Genomic DNA, 21711 nt, shown 5'->3' with positions numbered 1-21711 from the left:
CACACACACACACAGTCACACACATTAGTAAGCAGAGCATTGCGTGCTCCTGCCATTCTACTGTAGTGATGGCCTCCCAAACACATTTATTGAAAGAAATACACAAACTGTCACACCGACAGACACCCATATATTCAACCACTGAATTTTAACACAAGAACTGCTAAAGCAGTTATTTTTACTGCTCATAATTGTATTTTATTTATAACTGCCATTTTTAAGTCATGCTCCCCTCTGTCCTTGAATTTTCCTAAATAAGTCTATATAGCACACTGCCGTTGTTAGAATCTAAATATTACAAACAGAACCAGAGTAATATCCAGTTTTAGGAGGGCATGTCATTCATGCCCCTTCTCCCGACTGTAGGGCCTGCTCCACTCCTTCTCCTGACTGTAGGGCCTGCTCCACTACTTCTCTTGAATGTAGGGCCTGCTCCACTCCTTCTTCTTCTGACTGTAAGCCTAACACTGACACACACACAGCCTAACTTTTCTGACTAAGTCTGAACTGTAACACAGAGGGCTACTAATCTAATAGCATAGATTACTTTTAAAGTAGGCCTACACCTGAGTTGGGTCACAGATTATCCATGGTATTGATCAGATACTCTAGTGGCCGCTGTGACAATAAAAATACATGTTTAAAAAAAATGGAGGCAGTCGGGAGGAGGCAAGATCAGGTAGGTCTGTCCTAACCAATGAGAGGGTAGATATGCGCTTGAACAACTGGTGCAGTAGTTACCCCAGCGACAACGTTAGCTATGGCGTAAAACTTATTTGAGGGTTTTAATTTAAAGTTAGGGTTTGGTATAAGGTAGCAGTGTGGTTAAGGTTAGGGTCATATAAAAATGTATACAAAAATAAATCAAAGTTTAGGGTTAGGTTTAAAATCACATTTTAAGAAGAGAAATTCTAGAAATAGGCACGGTTAATTACTTTGTGGCTGTGGTAAAGGGACGACCAGGCACAACTCTAATATAAAGTGTTTTTTCTCCAAGTTGCCGGGATGTCACGTGTCCTACTTATATCAGTACACTCGTAACAACCTAATCATTACGAAACATCTATTCTATCAAATAAGCCACACGTACCAAATAAGCCATTACATTTTTTGTTCACCAAATTTGATACTCTCATTGACCTCCATACAAACATTCCTCGCTGGAGAAGAACCTCTTTGGTTAGGTTACATTGTAGGGTTATTTTTGGTGTTGATGAGATGCTATAGTGATGGGAGAATAAACTGCAGAAAATAATTAGCCTAGGCACAGAATAGACTGAGTGAGCTACCTGCTAGCCAGCTGCACAGAAAGATAGATAGGACACATTTTCAATTTACTGGTATTTAGCAATATTTTTATTGCGATTGTAGGGCTTTAGCCACTGAATATAGGTAGTTTTTACTTGAAAGAATAAAACCATCACTTACAACATTCGCTGCTGGCATAATACAGCCAGTGCCATGCAGCGCTGCCTCTCGCCCGACTTGTTGCCTCAGCAAGCGCGTCAAGCACTCCCACACAGCCAGCATGCAAGCAACCCCCCCCCAGCTCGTCTCATGTCTTTACATGCTTTAATTGTTAAAATCTATTCACTTTAAGTGTGCCATGAACACATGTTGATTGTCAAGCAAATCACTTAAAAAAAGGTTACTTTCGCACATTCATCCAAAATAATTCAGCATCCGAACAGTGCACTGTGCACCCACCAACTTTCCTTAAATTTGCAAGTGGATGCTGGACTTCTAGGCAGAGTTCCTTTGTCCAGTGTCTGTGTTCTTCATTAAATGGTACCCGCAAAAAAACAGTCTCTACGTCAACAGTGAAGAGGCGACTCCGGGATGCTGGCCTTCTAGGCAGCGTTGCAAAGAAAAAGCCATATCTCAGACTGGCCAATAAGATGGGCAAAAGAACACAGACACTGGACAGAGGAACTCTGCCTAGAAGGTCAGTATCCCGGAGTCGCCTCTTCACTGTTGACATTGAGACTGGTGTTTTGCAGGTACTATTTAATGAAGCTGCCAGTTGAGGACTTATGAGGCGTTTGTTTCTCAAACTAGACACTCTAATGTACTTGTCCTCTTGATTAGATGTGCACTGGGGCCTCCCACTCCTCTCTCTATTCTGGTTAGAGACAGTTTGTGCTGTTCTGTGAAGGGAGTAGTACACAGCATTGTACGAGATCTTCAGTTTCTTGGCAATTGTAGATATTCCATAAAAAAAATCAGCCGTTTCAAGCTACAGTGGTTCCTCCTACAAAAGTTGCGAACTTACACCGCAGGACTTAGAGGTACCCAGCGTCACGGCTTCATTGCTCCAGACCACCACAAGGGGGAGTTAGAGCACTCATTACGCATTTGGGTCCCAAGGTTTTTATATGACCAATCATATTGAGTGGTTCCAATGACGAATTTGACACGGAGCCACCCCTCTCTGGTGACTTTTTTCAGCAAAGATGGCTGACAAAACACTATGGGGAGGCAAATGTAAGTAGTTATAATGTCATAACGAGTCAAGCAAAAAAATACAATTGTGAGGAATATGTTAGTTAATGTAGAAACAAATGAATGTGCATATTTTTTTGTCATAAAGCTAATTTACGAAAATCGCTATTTTGCACGTTTTTCTTCTGTCATATCCAAAACCAGGTGTATCAAATGCCATTCTGTGAATGATGCTGTGTCTGCATGTATGTATTACAATTATACACTTCAACAGTGTTTACCACTCCTGCTCCTGGGACATCAATGATTACACATTGTAGCTATGCAATAGACTAGAAACATTATTTTGTAATTCATATACAGAATAAAAAACAGTACATCCTGCCAGCACGCCCACAAGCGTGCTGAATGACACGTGGAAAAGAGAGCGAGGAATGAGATAGGAGTAACAATCCAGGCTATTTGATCTGAGTTCAGGCTGTATCACATCCGACCGTAATTGGGAGTGCCATAGGGCAGCGCACAATTGGCCAGCAGGTTTGGCCGGGGTCTGGTGCTGGGGTAGGCTGGTGCTGAAAATATAGCTAACTTGTTATGCAAGTGTTGCACACCAACAGATGGAGAAAACATACACCAGTTGAGAAAATAATTTCAACAATAATCTTCATTTTAATTTGACTTTACGAACAATAAGAGGGCTTAATTGGAGTCTATTTCTTTGGGGCCTAGACCTATATAAATTAACTTAACTGGCTGAGGCAAGCTATGAGGCTTTATTAGGACAACTTACAACTGCAACTGGTCAAAATTGGAGCATGCTACATAAAACAATCGTTTAAAGAAAAAAAGTCTGCACGTTAGATCTAAACAATGTAACTAATAATTAAAAGCGCACATTTGTAAATCCCAAACTCTAAATGTAATTGGAAAGGCCAATTATGTGTGACACAATACAGAATGTAAACAAGATGTAAACAAGATGCTGTGTTTTTATTTACAGTAGTGATGGACAACTGGAGGCATTTTGAAAACAGGTTTTCAAACGCTTGTTTTTCACAACTGTAGCAGGTGAAGCCCATCATGCAAATGTTTCCTATTAGCAGGACAATAGACTTTGTATAACCCGGCTACTGTTGGGAAAAATCCCCCAACTTGCAAAGTATTCGATGCTTAAGTCCTCTAAAGTGTTACATTTCTAACTCAAAGCAGCAGTACAGTATTTATTCAGCAACATCTTTATGCTTTTGTTAATCAAATAAAATAATGAGAAAAAGACATTGAAATGCGGATGTTTATATAAACTAAATTTTAGTCGCACTTCCACCCAGCTCCACGACCACAGGTAAAACCTTACTGAGATGATCAATGTATTTGTTGTATTGTTGTATTGTCAATTTCTCTAGTCAACACATCTTGATGGCCTTGACCAGTTTATCTTTGAGCAAATTGCTCAATGGCCGTCTGCAATCTGCTGTATACTTATAGCCTATTGTAACCTGAAAGTCATGCCTTTCTTCACCTCGCCCAAAACTACACTCTAAAAACAGTTACTATTCCAAAACGAGTTGTTAATAAAAATGTAAAAATCACATTGAGACTAAAGAGAACAGACGGAATGGACATCGTTTTCATCAAGCCAGCTTCTTTCTATGGTGCTACCCGTTCCAGGGTTAGGACTGTAACCGCCAGCTTCTTTCTATGGTACTACCCGTTCCAGGGTTAGGACTGTAACCACCAGCTTCTTTCTATGGTGCTACCCGTTCCAGGGTTAGGACTGTAACCATCAGCTTCTTTTATGGTGCTACCTGTTCCAGGGTTAGGACTGTAACCACCAGCTTCTTTCTATGGTGCTACCCGTTCCAGGGTTAGGACTGTAACCACCAGCTTCTTTTATGGTGCTACCTGTTCCAGGGTTAGGACTGTAACCACCAGTTTCTTTCTATGGTGCTACCCGTTCCAGGGTTAGGACTGTAACCACCAGCTTATTTTATGGTGCTACCTGTTCCAGGGTTAGGACTGTAACCACCAGCTTCTTTCTATGGTGCTACCTGTTCCAGGGTTAGGACTGTAACCACCAGCTTCTTTTATGGTGCTACCCGTTCCAGGGTTAGGACTGTAACCACCAGCTTCTTTCTAAGGTGCTACCCGTCCCAGGTTTAGGACTGTAACCACCAGCTTCTTTCTATGGTGCTACCCATTCCAGGGTTAGGACTGTAACCACCAGCTTCTTTCTATGGTGCTACCCGTTCCAGGGTTAGGACTGTAACCACCAGCCTCTTTCTATGGTGCTACCTGTTCCAGGGTTAGGACTATAACCACCAGCTTCTTTCTATGGTGCTAGCCGTTCCAGGGTTAGGACTGTAACCACCAGCTTCTTTCTATGGTGCTACCCGTTCCAGGGTTAGGACTGTAACCACCAGCCTCTTTCTATGGTGCTACCCATTCCAGGGTTAGGACTGTAACCACCAGCTTCTTTCTATGGTGCTACCCATTCCAGGGTTAGGACTGTAACCACCAGCTTCTTTCTATGGTGCTACCCGTTCCAGGGTTAGGACTGTAACCACCAGCCTCTTTCTATGGTGCTACCTGTTCCAGGGTTAGGACTGTAACCACCAGCTTCTTTCTATGGTGCTAGCCGTTCCAGGGTTAGGACTGTAACCACCAGCTTCTTTCTATGGTGCTACCCGTTCCAGGGTTAGGACTGTAACCACCAGCCTCTTTCTATGGTGCTACCCCTTCCAGGGTTAGGACTGTAACCACCAGCTTCTTTCTATGGTGCTACCCATTCCAGGGTTAGGACTGTAACCACCAGCTTCTTTCTATGGTGCTACCCATTCCAGGGTTAGGACTGTAACCACCAGCTTCTTTCTATGGTGCTACCCGTTCCAGGTTTAGGACTGTAACCACCAGCCTCTTTCTATGGTGCTACCTGTTCCAGGGTTAGGACTGTAACCACCAGCTTCTTTCTATGGTGCTAGCCGTTCCAGGGTTAGGACTGTAACCACCAGCTTCTTTCTATGGTGCTACCCATTCCAGGGTTAGGACTGTAACCACCAGCCTCTTTCTATGGTGCTACCCATTCCAGGGTTAGGACTGTAACCACCAGCCTCTTTCTATGGTGCTACCCATTCCAGGGTTAGGACTGTAACCACCAGCGGACTTGAAAATGAGCTGGAGCTGAGAGGATCACCAAAACTAAAGGTATTTTGGTTTCAGAGCATTTTATATAAAAAAGAGAAAGTATATAGCCTATCAATGTGTAGGCATACTGTATAATAAAATCGATACTTGTGTACTAAAAACATGAATGTGTTTTTGCAGTGCTTACAACCATGCCGACAACCATCCGTGGAGATCAGTTGACAAAGGGCTGGACAACGGGCCACACAGAAAAAAACACATGGTAGCCGAGAAAGCAGTTAGTTAAGCTAGAGTCTTAAAATGTGTAGGCAGCATTTGTGTGTTGGAGTCACTTTTAATTCTTAATTGATCTACCGTTTCTATCATAAGCCACTGTAATCGATGGGGGCTCAGGGCGGTACCATTCTGCTCATCTGATGAAGGTGCTCATGGGTGAGATTCAAACTTTGAAGACTGAGATCGAGTCATTGAAGGGAGCCCAGCAGAAGGTCCAGAGCCAGGTGTTATTGGAGGAGGAGAGTCACTCCTCATTAGTGGAGAGTCAGGTGGAGATGTGTAACCGAAGAGAGATACCACGAGTGGGCACAGAATACAAACTGGGATGGATCCCGAGGTAAATGTGGCTTACCAGTGAACCTCTGGGTGTTCATCATTAATACTGTGTCTCAGAAGTTTCCAGCCATGACTGATGCAACCCAAAAAACATTAAAGACAGAGTTAATGAGCACTTGAGTTCACAGAGAAAGTCTGGACATGGCCTGCTCTCCCTTATGTAAGAAATGAGGCACTTTCCCATGTTTACTACAGTATGTACTGTATGCTATGTTTTGTTAATAAAATATCTAAAACTACTATTTAAAAATTCTGATGTTTATTTAGTTATGGATCCATAACGAATTACTTGTTCAAATATGCCATGATATTCTTGAGATATGTGTTGACTGAATATAAGGAAGTGATGTCTGCGTTTTTGCCTTTTTCTTGCTCTAAGTTAAATGAAAAACGAAATCTCCAAAATATTGTTACTTTTTAAACAAAGTGATTATTATTATTAATTCATTTAGAATTATATAAAACCTGCTTAGGATCTGTGAGAATATCTAATGGAAAATGCCCCTTCGATGTTAATTTAGAGTCCTCCAATCCTCTAAATGTAATTATTGACAGAGTCACGTCATTAACAAAAGAATGTTTCGATATACTGTAGGTGTCACGCCTTGGTCATTGTATCTTGTGTTTTTGTTATATGTTTGGGTAGGCCAGGGTGTGACATGGGTTTATATGTTGTATTTCGTATTGGGGTTTGTATTAATTGGGAGTGTGTATTATTAGGGGTGTGTCTAGTTAGGCTTGGCTGCCTGAGGCGATTCCTAATTGGAGTCAGCTGATTCTCGTTGTCTCGGATTGGGAACCGTATTTAGGCAGCCTGAGTGCGCGTTGTAATTCGTAGGTGATTGTACCTGTCTTTGTGTTAGTCACCAGATAGGCTGTATTAGTTTCACTCGTTTGTTGTTTTCGTATTTTCAGTTATTTCATGTACCGCTATTTTCTTCATTTAAAGTCATGAGTAACCTACACGCTGCATTTCGGTCTGACTCTCTTCAAACAGCAGACGAACTTCATTACAGAATCACCCACCACCATTCTCAGACCGAGCAGCGTGTGAACTGGCAGGATCTAAAGGAGGACGTTATGGACGGCAGAAGCAGGGATTATACGACGTGGGAAGAAATCGACAGGTGGGCGGCCGACCCAGAGCGAGTGCAGGAGCCCGCCTTGGATTCCCTACAGCAATGCGAAGAGGGCTATACATGGATGGAATCGAAAAGGAAAGCACGGCTATACAGAGCGAAAACCGTAGGTAACGGGGGAAAGCGCAGAGAGAGAGTGGCAGAGTCAGGAGTCAGACCTGAGCCTACTCTCCCTGTTAATTGTGAGGAGCAGCAATATGAGGACTTCTGGTCTTGGGAGATGATATTAGACGGAAAAGAACCCTGGGCGCAGCCAGGAGAATATCGCCGTCCCAAGGAGGAAATAGAAGTAGCTAAAGCGGAGAGGCGCGAGTATGAGGAGGCAGCACTGCGACGCGTTTGGAAACCGGAAAGTCACCCCCAAAAAAATATTGGGGGGGGGGCTAAAAGGGAGAATAGTTATGCCAGGTAGGAAACCTGCGCATACTCCCTGTACTCACCGTTGGGCTAGAGAGACCGGGCAGGCACCGTGTTATGCTATGGAGCGCACGGTGTTTCCAGTGCGGGTGCAGAGCCAGCTGCGACACATACCAGCCCTTCCTATTGGCCGGGCTAGAGTGGGCATCGAGCCAGGTAAGCTTGGGCAGGCTCGGTGCTCAAGAGCTCCAGTGCGCCTGCACGGTCCGGTCTATCCAGAGCCACCTCTACACACCAGTCCTCCGGTAGCAGCTCCCCGCACCAGGCTTCCTGTGCGTGTCCTCGCGCCAGTACCACCAGTTCCAGCACCACGCACCAGGCCTCCAGTGCGCATCGCCTGTTCAGCGCAGCCAGTGCTTTACTCCCCTCCTGTGCTATCGGAGTCTCCAGCCTGTTCAGCGCAGCCAGAGCCTTTCTCCTCTCCTGCGCTGCCGGAGTCTCCTGTCTGTCCAGCGCCACCAGTGCTACCAGTCGGCCCAGCGCGTCCAGTGCGCCTCGCCTGTTCAGCGCAACCAGAGCTTTTCTCCTCTCCTGCACTGTTGGAGTCTCCCGCCTGTTCAGCTCAGCCAGAGCCTTTCTCCTCTCCTGCGCTGCCGGAGTCTCCTGTCTGCCCAGCGCCGCCAGTCGGCCCAGCGTCACCAGTCTGCCAGGATCCGCCAGAAGTGCCAGTCTGCCAGGATCCGCCAGAAGTGCCAGTCTGCCAAGATCTTCTAGATCGGCCAGACAACCTGAATCATCCAGGTCCACCAGCCAGCCAGGATTTACCGGAGCCTACTACCTGTCTGAGCTTCCTCTCAGTACTGAGCTTCCTTTCAGTACTAGGCTTCCTCTCTGTACTGGGCTCCCTCTCAGTACCGGGCTTCCCCTCTGTCCCGGGCTGCCCCTCTGTCCCGGGCTGCCCCTCTGTCCCGAGCTGCCCCTCTGTCCCGAGCTGCCCCTCTGTCCCGAGCTGCCCCTCTGTCCCGAGCTGCCCCTCTGTCCCGGGGTGTGTCTAGTTAGGCTTGGCTGCCTGCCTGTCTCGGATTGGGAACCATATTTAGGCAGCCTGAGTGCGCGTTGTAATTCGTGGGTGATTGTACCTGTCTTTGTGTTAGTCACCAGATAGGCTGTATTAGTTTCACTCGTTTGTTGTTTTCGTATTTTCAGTTATTTCATGTACCGCTATTTTCTTCATTTAAAGTCATGAGTAACCTACACGCTGCATTTCGGTCTGACTCTCTTCAAACAGCAGACGAACTTCATTACAGTAGGCTTACCATAGGTGAAATGAGTCTCACTAGTGTTGAGTAATGCCTAATGAAGGCAAACAATTTAGAATCCTCCAATTAATTATGCAAGTACCAGTCAAAAGTTTGGACACACCTACTCATTCCAGAATTTTTCTTTATTTTTTACTATTTTGTACATTGTAGAATAATAGTGAAGGCATCACAACTATGAAATAACACATATGGAACCAGTTAAGAACACATTTTTATTTACGGGGACAGCCTACTCCTTCCTCCCCAACAGTGATTTGAATGCTGGTCTCCCACTTGCACTTTCCCATGTTTCTACAGTATGTATTTTAGACTGCACAGTAGCCTATCAAACAAATAAACACATTTTGTTAATAAAATAATGATAAAAAATACTCTTTCAAAATGCAGATGTTGATTTAGTTATGGACACATAACAAATTAGTATGGGAATAAATATCACTGATTTACAGAAATATTGGAACAAAGTTGTCTAATGAAGGCAAACAATTTAGAATCCTCCAATCCTGTAGCTTACTCCCACGTTGCACAGCGCCATAGAAACACCGTAATATTAATCAAATTAATTAAGCCAAATTTCTTCAAATCAATCCCATATACTATGTTATTACAAAAAAAATATTTTAAATGATCTGGTAATGCCAATATGGAATACTATCAAATGCTTCTCAAATATGCTAGTCAAACTACCAATAACAGTAACAGAAAAATCGCTGAGAATTAAATGACATGCTACAGAATGCTGTGGCAGCACGCAAGGTGTGCCCCAGTATGACGCAACTTCTAAAGGAGGAACCACTGTACAATAGTCATTTACAACATTAACAATATCTACACTGTATTTCTGATCAATTTGAGTTTTTTTTTTAATAAAAAAATGTGCTTTTCTTTTTAAAACAAGAACATTTCTAAGTGGCCCCAAACTTTTGAACGGTAGTGTATATTTTTACAAAAAAAGATATGGGGATTGGAAATAATGCAGACAATTACATTGATAGAAGCCACAATCTATCTGCAATATTAAAGCTGATCTACCCCCTATTTAAAAAAAACGAACTAAAAGCTAATTAGGTTTCCCCTTTTATATGTGGATTTATTGTCAGAGTAGAGACAACACAATTTTGTGTGACTCAAAATGGGTCATAATTCTACAAACATCAAGCAAATAGATTTCAGGTAAAGTAACCAAATCTTTATCTCCCAGGACAAATTAGCTAGCAACAGCAAGCTAATGTCCATGAATGTTTCAAATGTGTTAACGACCTCTCCCGAAATGAATATAGTACACAGTTGGTTTTGGTATTTTAACCTGTGTGTCATGAAGTCTAGTGGGGATAGACAAAATTAACATGCGCATGCGGACGCATATGCGCAGAGCCAGATTGGTCATCATTTAAGTCTCTAAGAGCTTTGCACTCCTGGATATATACAATATTTGCCCATTATTTTTAAATTTATTATTCAAGCTCAATCAAGTTGGTAGTTGATTATTGCTAGAAAACCATTTTCAAGTCTTGCCATAGATTTTCAAGCTGATTTCAAAACTGTAACTAGGTGACTCAAGAACATTCAATGTTGTCTTGGTAAGCAACTTCAGTGTAGAATTGGCCTTGTGTTTTAGGTTAATGTCCTGCTGAAAGGTTACTTAATCTCCCAGTGTCTGTTGGAAGAACTCCCTAAAGAACTCCCTAGTCCTTGCCAATGACAAGCATACCCATAACATGATGCAGCCACCACTATGCTGGAAAATATGAAGAGTGGTACTCTTCCAAACGTAACGCTTTGTATTCAGGACAAAAAGTGAATTTGTTAGCCAAATTATTTGCAGTATAACTTAAGTGTCTTGTTGCAAACAGGATGCATGTTTTGGAATATTTTTTATTCTGTACAGGCTTCTTTCTTTTCACTCTGTCATTTAGGTTAGTATTGTGGAGTTACTACAATGTTGATTCATCCTCAGTTTTCTCATATCATAACCATTTAACACTGTAGCTGTTTTAAAATCACCATTGGCCTTATGGTGAAATCCCTGAGCAGTTTCTCCGGGAGTTTCGGCAACTGAGTTAGGAAGGACCATCCAAAGCCTAATTAATAACTTCACTATGCTGAAAGGGATATTCAGTGTCTGCTTTTTTCTACCAATCGGTGCCCTTATTTGCTAGGCATTGAAAAACCTCCCTGGTCTTTGTGGTTGAATCTCTGCTTGAAATTCAGTACTCAATATTTTTTATTTAACCTTTATTTAACTAGGCGATTGAGGGACCTTACAAATAATTGTATGTGTGGGGTACAGAGATGGAGTAGTCATACATTTTTTGGGGTAAACCACTATAATTGAACACAGAATGATTGCATGCAACTTACTATGTGATTTGTTAAGCACATTTTTACTACTGAAAAGGGTTGAATACTTATTGACTCTAGACGTTTCAGCATTTAGAAAATAAATTATGTGTGTAGAACAGTGACATAAAATATATATATATTTTATTCAGACTAACACAACAAAATGTGGAAAAGGTAAAGGGGTGTGAATACTTTCTGAAGACACTATATCTGAGAGATATAAGAAAGCTTAAAGATATACAATCCCAGTCAAAAGTTTTACCCTCATTCAAGGGTTTTTCTTTATGTTTACTATATTCTACATTGTAGAATAATAGTGAAGACATCAAAACTATGAAATAACACATATGGAATCATGTAGTAAGTAAAAAAGTGTTAAACAAATCAAAATATATTTTATATTTGAGATTCTTCAAATAGCTACCCTTTGCCTTGATGACAGCTTTGCACACTGAGATGTTCCTCTCCTTCAAAGCACAATTCGATACGCATATATCTAAATGGCGTCTGATACAATACAGGAACGATACTTTTAGTTTTAAGCGATTCGATTTGATTTGTGGAATGAATCGATGCACTAACAATTGTTGAATGAACACATTCATTTTCCATTCTTCCATTCTCAATTAATATCTAATACTGATTGAGCTGACTTCTCTGAGCTTTACTGACCCTGGGAACCCCAAGGGACACACGTTCTGGTTTTTACCCTGGCACTACACAGCTGATTTACCCTGGCACTACACAGCTGATTTACCCTGGCACTACACAGCTGATTAAAATAATCAAAGCTTGATGATGAGTTCACCCCTTGAGGTCCCCAGTTTGGGAAACGCTGGGTTTGGGCCAGTAACCAAAAGATTGCTGGTTCGAATACCCGAGCCGACAAGATGATAAATCAGACGTTGTGCCCTTCAGCAAGGCACTTAACCCTAATTTGCTTCAGGGGCGCCGTACTACTATAGCTGATCCTGTAAAACAACACATTTAAATGCACCTATCGGGGGGATTTATGTTAATGTCCCCCACCTTTTAAAATCTGAAATCCTCATCACCCAATGATTAACTTGTCATATAGCAGATGAAAATGTTTTGAGCTAGTAATATGTCAATATCTATCATAACAAATGTTCTGTCATACATAGCTAATTCATTGACACATTTTGGGATTTCACCCCCATTGCAAAGCGAATGGTTTTGATCATTTGCGTGTCACAGAAATGATTGCTGCCCTTGTTATGAAATGACATCTTTATCCTGTTCATGTAGAAATGAACAAATACACTGATTGTTTAAACAGAACTACCAAAAACTACCAAAAAAATTTAGTACGGTGAACTTGGCAATCGATGTGCAATCAGCAAGATGTGAGTTTTGTCCACTCCTGTAGCCTTCAAAGCTGTGCTGGTAAAACACAGTATTATACAGCGTGTTTGGTAACAATGACCCAGTAAATTACATTGGTTGTCCCTAAATTAATTAAACCTATGATTTAATATTGCGAATGCCATTTGACAAACATCTGCAATTTTGCAAATGTAGCCGACAAATATTAGAACAGGTATAGGGTAGGCCTACCTCTCGCTGGCGCGAGCAGCTGCGTCTCCTGTGCTGTGCGCACAGTTGTTATTTGACTTGTAGATCAATGTCATAGGCAGTTACATACAAAAAGGTTTGATAGGCTGATGTTGAGGACACATCAATTCAGTCACAACAGATTAGAAATATTTTCAGATTAAGGCAGAAATAAATAATATGAGTAAAACATTTGATTCATAACATTTGAATCAGTTTTCTTACTGACGAATGCTTCATTTGAATCAGTTTTCTTACTGACGAATGCTTCATTTGAATCAGTTTTCTTACTGACGAATGCTTCATTTGAATCAGTTTTCTTACTGACGAATGCTTCATTTGAATCAGTTTTCTTACTGACGAATGCTTCATTTGAATCAGTTTTCTTACTGACGAATGCTTCATTTGAATCAGTTTTCTTACTGACGAATGCTTCATTTGAATCAGTTTTCTTACTGACGAATGCTTCATTTGAATCAGTTTTCTTACTGACGAATGCTTCATTTGAATCAGTTTTGTTACTGACGAATGCTTCATTTGAATCAGTTTTCTTACTGACGAATGCTTCATTTGAATCAGTTTTCTTACTGACGAATGCTTCATTTGAATCAGTTTTCTTACTGACGAATGCTTCATTTGGATCAGTTTGGGCTCCCACAGACCAATTCACTCACATCATAAACATTTGAACTGGGGAACGATGCTTATCGGTGAATCCCTAGTAATAGTAGTGAATCCCTAGTAAGTTACATCCCTAGTAATAAGCATTCGTTGTTACTCCTCTGATTGCAGACTGCAATTACCACTAGTTACATGTTATTAGTTCAGTGTAACTATGAATTATCACAATTAATTACAATACTTGTTACAGTGTAATTACATATGTAATTACACTGTTTTAAGGATCCCTTAAAATTGTGTTACCGAATATAGTCTGTGCGTCTTGGTTTGCTGTTGTCACACACACACACACACACACACACACACACACACACACACACACACACACACACACACACACACACACACACACACACACACACACACACACACACACACACACACACACACACACACACACACACACACACACACACACACACACACGACATGATGCACAAAAATGGCTAATATTGATACTATGACTTGAATAGGATTTGTTCCACAAATGCTAAAACGTTAGCATGTGGAAACAGTGCCAGGGAAACTTAACCAAAGCATGGATTGCTGTCATTCCTTGTCCATAGACTGCTTACAGGGTAGGAAACAAATATGTAATTTTGGAGTTTGTGTGAACTATCCCTTGAAGAGAAACTTAAAAATGTTTTATCCTTAAGGGTTTTTATATGGCATGTTCTACTCTGTCTTTCCACTATCGCCTGCATTCCGGACCCTGAATTGGCCATAGAACACTTCTCATCAATATGTATTCCTCTGGAAGATAAACATTCCCCTTTTAAAGGTCTCAAAGTCAAAAATAGAATGAATCTTTGGTTCTCTACAGAACTATCAGAAGTCATTCTGATGAGAAACCAGGCCTGGGCCAAGGCTAGGAAAACTGACTTAGTAATTGTTTGGTAGTTTTTCAGACAACTGAGAAGTACAGTTGAAGTTGGAAGTTTACATACACTTAGGTTGGAGTTATTAAAACTCATTTTTCAACCACCCCACAGATTTCTTGTTAACAAACTATAGTTTTGGCTAATTGGTTAGGACATCTACTTTGTGCATGACACAAGTCACTTTTCCAACTATTGTTTAAAGACAGATTATTTCACTTATAATTCACTGTATCACAATTCTAGTGGGTCAGAGGTTTACATACACTAAGTTGACTGTGCTTTTAAACAGCTTGGAAAATTCCCCGAAATTATGTCATGGCTTTAGAAGCTTCTGATAGTTTAACTGACATCATTTTAGTCAATTGGAGGTGTACCTGTGGATGTATTTCAAGGCCTACCTTCAAACTCAGTGCCTCTTTGCTTGACATCCTGGGAAAATCAAAAGAAATCAGCCAAGACCTATGAGTGTTTTTTAGACCTCCACAAGTCTGCTTCATCCTTGGGAGCAATTTCCAAACGTCTGAAGGTACCACATTCATCTGTACAAACAATAGTACGCAAGTATAAACACCATGGGACCCTGCAGTCATCATACCGTTCAGGAAGGAGACACGCTCTGTCTCCTAGATATGAATGTACTTTTGAAAAAAAAGTGCAAATCAATCCCAGAACAACAGCAAAGAACCTTGTGAAGATGCTGGAGGAAACTGGTACAAAAGTATCTATATACACAGTAAAACAAGTCCTATATCGACATGACCTGAAAGGCTGCTCAGCAAGGAAGGAGCCACTGCTCCAAAACCGCCATAAAAAAGTCAGACTACTGTTTGCAACTGCACATTGGGACAAAGATCATACTTTTTGGAGAAATGTCCTCTGGTCTGATGAAACAAAAATAGAACTGTTTGGCCATAATGACCATCGTCATGTTTGGAGGAAAAAGGGGGAGGCTAGCAACACCATCATGTTGTGGGGGTGCTTTGCTGCAGGAGGGACTGGTGCACTTCACAAAATAGATGGCATCATGAGGTTGGAAAATTATGTGGCGATATTGAAGCAACATTTCAAGAAAGGAAGTTAAAACAGGAGGTTAAAACTTGGTGGCAAATGGGTCTTCCAAATGGACAATGACCCCAAGCATACTTCCAAAGTTGTGGCAAAATGGCTTAACGACAACAAAGTCAAGGTATTGGAGTGGCCATCACAAAGCCCTGACCTCAATCCTATAGAGAATTACAAACCTGACTCAGTGACACCAGCTCTGTCACCATACCCTAATAGGGTATTTATTTAGCCTACCAATTGCCAAATGCCTATTTAGACCCAAACACAATATTTTCAAAGTAAGTTACTACATTTTGTCCAGTTTGTAACATTCTCTGTAAGCTGGGCTTTTGAATGATAGATGATTAAATATAGTGAGCTATGAAATGATCAATTTATGTTAGTTTTAATGTGGTTAAAATTCATGAAATTTGGAAAATATATATTCACGCCAAGTTTTTGTCATTTTTATGTAAACGTTTTGAAAGTACTGATATTAAAGGACCAAAATACCCCAAAATCTCAGAATTGATAAGTTGATGCAAAAATGTCTTTTCAGCCTGTGGTGCCTTTCCTTGAAGATGAACTATGCAAAAATCACTCTGCTATTTCCTGGTTGCAAAAATTCTAATAGTTCAGTTTATGTGACATAAAAGCAAGAATCATTTAGAGAATCATTGTACCATCTAAACATATTTTCCATAACCAAATATATTGTATTTTCAGCTGTTTGAAGCTGGTGTACAAAACCAAAAGTAAAAGAATTAAGAACGGGAAGCATATAAATAGCGCACATAGAACAGATCTACCTCTTCTTAGACTTGCTTTCAATATGAGTGACAGATCAATAACACACATTTCTATGTCAATTTTGTCAGGTCACCCAAAAAGCTACATATTGCAGCTTTAACAGCCTAGTGGTTAGAGCAATGGGCCATAACCAAAAGGTTGCTGGATTGAATCCCCCAGCTGACAATGTAAAATCTGTTGTTCTGCCCCTGAGCAAGGCAGTTAACCCACTGTTCCCTGGGTGCTGTGGATGTTGATTAAGGCAGCCCCTTGCACCTCTCTGATTCAGAGGGGTTGGGTTAAATGCAGAAGACACATTTCAGTTGAATACATTCAGTTGGACAACTGACTAGTTATTCCCTTGCCCTAAATCAAGTTACTTTCTATCTGACTACTGGTGATCTGTCTACATTTTTGGAAACAGTTAATGAAATTCTTCTTCCCTGCCTAAGCAAGTTCCAGACCTGCCAACATGTACGCATTTTGCGTACCAACTATGCAATTCTCTGTCCATGTACGCAGGTACGAGATCCGAGTTAAAACTACGCAGAAATGAATAGGGCTGCTTTTTTATTTATTTAATTTTTTGCATTTTAATACAAAAATACATCCACTGAGTAAATCTAACATCCCGATTCTCGAGCTGCAACACACGGACATGGAGATGAATACATCATTATTCAACGTAGCTACCCCGTGTCTGCCCCTCCTCCTGTTTGTTGTGATGCTGAGTTTGTCGACTGTCAACTGTACATAAACACATGGACAAATCCCTTTCGAATCCGTGTGTTGTGGAAAGGTAAACTAATTATTTCAAGCTAACGTTAGCGAACATAAGATGGACATTCAGTGGGCTCTAAAGTGCCAGCAGTTCACTCACATTTGCTAGTGAATGAAATGCAAATACAAAAAATAACTGGCCACATTTGTGCGAGTGTGATATAGATTTAAATCTGCGTCCCATTAGTTGTGTTTTCCACGTAACATTAGGAGGATCACGCAACCTGAAAAAAAGAGAAAGTTTACGTTCAAACGGCTCTCCTGTGAAGTAGTGACCCGCAACATACATTAGCCTACTAGTTTATCAAGGGGGGGTATTTTTTAATACAACATTTCACATAACACACATTACTTGTCATTGTTGATGAAGCAGTCTGTGCAATCAGAGCAGTAACTCTGGTCAATATCAGAGGCCTCATGATGGCGTGTCTTTTTCATAGAAGTCAAGGGGAGTCTCTGGCAACAATGGAATAGGTGTCACAAGGGTACTTGTGTCGCATGACCCACTTTTGTTCTGAGGTCTTGCCTGACAAGCTGTGAAAATAGCAAGTGAACAGTGAATGAAATCATTTTTGGAGGTTGCTAAACCACTGCAATCACATTGCTGGACATGTTATGATACCCACCTTTGCTCCTAGGTCTCACATCCGTTCATAACCAGGGGATCAGTCTGGCACCCAGACTGCACTTTGTCGAACAGAAAAACAGGGTCGACGATTGTCATCATCCCTCAATTATAAACATAGTTTAAGAAAGAACTTAATCTCATTTGGAAGCTAACTATGCTTTACCGATGTAGACTAACTGGCTCCAGATTGGGTTAGATTCAGGCCGGTGACGTTGTTTTTAATATGCAACCAACTGTGACATGTTTTTGCTATGGCCCTGGGTTGGTTTGAATTTTTTGCTGCTATATATATATATATATATACATATATATACATATATATTTACCTTTATTTAACTAAGCAAGTCAGTTAAGAATAAATTCTTATTTACAATGACGGCCTACCACGGCCAAACCAACGATGCTGGGCCAATTGTGTGCCGCCCTACGGGACTCAAATCAAATCAAATTTTATTTGTCAGCCTGATTAGCAGATGTTAATGCGTTAAATACACTGTTGTAGTTCAGACAATGGGTTAACTAACAAGTAATCAACTAACAATTCCAAAGCTGCAGTCTATATTTATTTGTGCTCTAACATGAGTTACTGCAGTCTATATTTATTTGTGCATGTACTAGATATGAATGAGTGATGGTACCACCATAGCTGCAGTCTATATTTATTTACAGTATATCTAGACATGGTGTTAGCAAAGTAAACCATAGCTGCAGTCTAAATTTATTTGTGCTACATAGGATGCATGGATGATGTAGAGTAGTACCACCATAGCTGCAGTCTAGATTTAATTGTGCTCTAGACATGGGTTAGCTAGTATTGTTTAAAGTGGCAGTCTATATTTATTTTCCTCAGACATTATTAAAATGGCTGGAGTTTTCTTCCGTGTGAAGGACAGTGTGTTGGCAGCAGCCACTCAGTGTTAGTGGTGGCTGTTTAATAATGAAAACCTTGAGATAAACAAAAACAGTCAAACGGAACTTTGAAACCTATACAGCCTATCTGGATGAACACTAACACAGAGACAGGAACAATCACCTTGATGATCTTTATGGCCTTCCTGTAAATATGGTTCCCAATCAGGAGGGCAACGATAACCACCTGACTCTGATTGAGAACCGCCTCAGGCAGCCATAGACTGATGCTAGACAGTTGCCACAAAAACCCCATACAAAAACGCACCACAGGATAACTCCATGTCACATCTGGCCTAGAAGTTTGTGAATGCTTTTGGTGAAGACAAACATCTTCAGCCTCCTGGGGTGACAGAATAGGCTGCTGGACTCCCGGACACACATCTAAACAATTCAGTTTGTCTGTGATGTGTATGTCCATGAACTTAAAACTAGCTACCCTCTCCGTGGACCCACTACTGTTCCATCAATGTGTTCCCTCTGCTGTTTCCTCCCAATCATCTCCTTAGTTTTGTTGAGGAGTGTGAGTCCATTTTCCTGACACCACCATGGCCTAGTAGTCCTCACCCCTCCCTGTAGAACCCCACTGGACTGAGGGTAATCAAGCCTACCACTGTTGTGTCGGGAAACTGATGGGTTGGAGCGTGCGGGACTGAGGGGCAGCTTGGGACTGGAGGGGCAGCTCGGGACTGAGGGGCAGCTCTGGACTGAGGGGCAGCGGGACTGGAGGGGCAGCTCGGGACTGAGGGGAAGCCGGGACTGAGTACCCAGCACAGGAAGCTCGGGACTGAGGGGAAGCTCAGGACTGAGGAGAAGCTTGGAGGACTGAGGTGGAATGCCGAGCTGTAGTCGATGAACAGCATTCTCACAGGTATTCTCTCTTGTCACTGGGTTAGGGCAGCTGTGCAGTGTGGTTGAGATTGCATCGTCTGTGGACCTGGCTGGCTGGCAAATCTGGAAGGGTCTGGGTGACTCAGGATCTGGAAGAGTATGGTCCTGACTAGATCTGGAAGCAGTTCATGATGACTGGAAGATCTGGAAGAGTCTGGCTGACCTGGCAGATCTGGAACAGATCAATGGTGGCCCTCTTGAAGCATGTGGGAACAGCAGACTGGTACTGGGGATTGATTGAATATGTCGGATCACACCGGCCAGCTGGTCTGGCTGCTCTGAGGGGCAGACTGGGGAGCTCTGGGCCTGCAGCCATGCAGGCTGACAGCTCGGCTTTAAATGTCTTACTCAGCTCTGGCTGCAGTGAAGGAGGAGACTCCAGCAGCGCTGTTGAGGAGGAAGGGCTCTGTAGCGCTGAACAGGCGGGAGACTCCATTTAGCACGCTGTAGAGGAGGAAGGCCTGGCAGCGCTGAACTGGGATTTCATCTTGTAGTCCGTGATTGACTGTAGACCCTGCCACATGCCTCTTGTGTCTGCTGCCATTGAATTGGGATTCCACTTTGTCTCTGTACTGGAGGAAGGCTTGTTTAAACAGGAGGGAATACTGCACTGTTTGTATTCAGTCATGTTGAACACTGCCTGATTAAAAGCAGTGGGGAGACTCAGCAGCGCTGGATCAGGAGGAACGGTTTCTGGTTGGGAATGTTTTTAACAGGCTATGGGAGGACATCTTCGGTAGCTCTGTAGAACTCGAGGAAGGCTCTGGCTGTCAATATTCCCATCTGGCGGGAGACATGTCCCAGTCACGCGATGGAAGCAGTCTTGAGTGAATCAGCTTGGTCTGACCAGCGCTGAACAGGCCTCAGGGGCCTCTTGTTTTAATTTCTGCCTGTAGGCAGGGAGGAAAATGGAGCTCTGGTCAGCTTTCCCGAACAGGCGAGGCGCACTGAAGGCCTGGTGCGTGGTGCTGGCACTGGTGGTTTTACTGGACCGAGGACACGCAGTTTGCGCAAGCCTGGTGCGATGGGAGGATGCCACCGGAGTCTGTAGTTAGACTGTTGTGTCAGACAGGGGTTACAGGATGGACCATAGCTGAAGTCTATATTTATTTGTGCTCTAAACATGAGTTAGCTAGTACCACCATAGCTGTATTCTATATGTATTTGTGCTCTAGACATGAGGCTAGTACCACCATAGCTGCAGTCTATACACGTGCTCTAGACATGAGTTAGCTAGTACCACCAGGCTGCAGTCTAAATTTATTTGCTACTCTAAACATGTGTTAGCTAGTACCAAACTGTATTCTATATGTACTTGTGCTCTAGACATGAGTTAGCTTTCCACCATAACTGCAGTCTATATTTATTTGTCTCTGACATGAGTTAGCTAGTACCACCATAGCTGCAGTCTGGTCTTTCCTTTGTGCTCTAGACATGGGAGTTAGCTCAGTACCACCCTAGCTGCAGTCTACATTTATCCCTGTGCTCTAGACATTTTTAGGGCTGACTCTAGCTGCAGTCTATATTTCCGTGCTCTAGACATGCTTAGCTACTAGTAACACCAACTGCAGTCTATATTTATTTGTGCTCTAGACATGAGTTAGCTAGTACCACCATAGCTGGCAGTCTATATTTATTTGTGCTCTAGACATGAGTTAGCTAGTACCACCATAGTGCAGTCTATATTTATTTGTGCTCTAGACATGAGTTAGCTAGTACCACCATAGCTGCAGTCTATATTTATTTGTGCTCTAGACATGAGTTAGCTAGTACCACCATAGCTGCAGTCTATATTTATTTGTGCTCTAGACATGGGTTAGCTAGTACCACCATAGCTGCAGTCTATATTTATTTGTCCCTGACATGGGTTAGCTAGTACTGCCATAGCTGCAGTCTATATTTATTTGTGCTCTAGACATGGGTTAGCTGTTACGGTTTTCTTCCGTTGAAGGAGAGTCGGACCAAAATGCAGCGTGGTTAGTTCGATACATATTTAATAATGAAAACACGAACAAACAAAAACAACAAACGGAACTTGAAAACCTATACAGCCTATCTGGTGAACACTAACACAGAGACAGGAACAATCACCCACGACATACTCAAAGAATATGGCTGCCTAAATATGGTTCCCAATCAGAGACAACGATAACCACCTGACTCTGATTGAGAACCGC

The 21711-nt window shown here is 42.1% G+C and overlaps 1 protein-coding gene and 1 long non-coding RNA gene across 3 annotated transcripts in view; both read left to right on the top strand.

Annotated features, from left to right (window-relative positions):
- Positions 1–21711, top strand: part of LOC124000492 (guanine nucleotide-binding protein G(o) subunit alpha-like) — a 180453-nt gene that overhangs the window by 9547 nt on the left and 149195 nt on the right. The gene's annotated exons all lie outside the window — the stretch shown is intronic.
- On the top strand, positions 4855–6425 carry LOC124000504. Its single transcript, XR_006832624.1, has 3 exons — positions 4855–5643; positions 5764–5845; positions 5953–6425. It is a non-coding gene; the product is annotated as an uncharacterized LOC124000504 (long non-coding RNA).

Source organism: Oncorhynchus gorbuscha, linkage group LG02 (genome assembly GCF_021184085.1).
Source record: "Oncorhynchus gorbuscha isolate QuinsamMale2020 ecotype Even-year linkage group LG02, OgorEven_v1.0, whole genome shotgun sequence".
In the NCBI taxonomy this organism is placed as follows: domain Eukaryota; kingdom Metazoa; phylum Chordata; class Actinopteri; order Salmoniformes; family Salmonidae; genus Oncorhynchus; species Oncorhynchus gorbuscha.
This window is presented reverse-complemented; position numbering and strand designations above follow the sequence as displayed.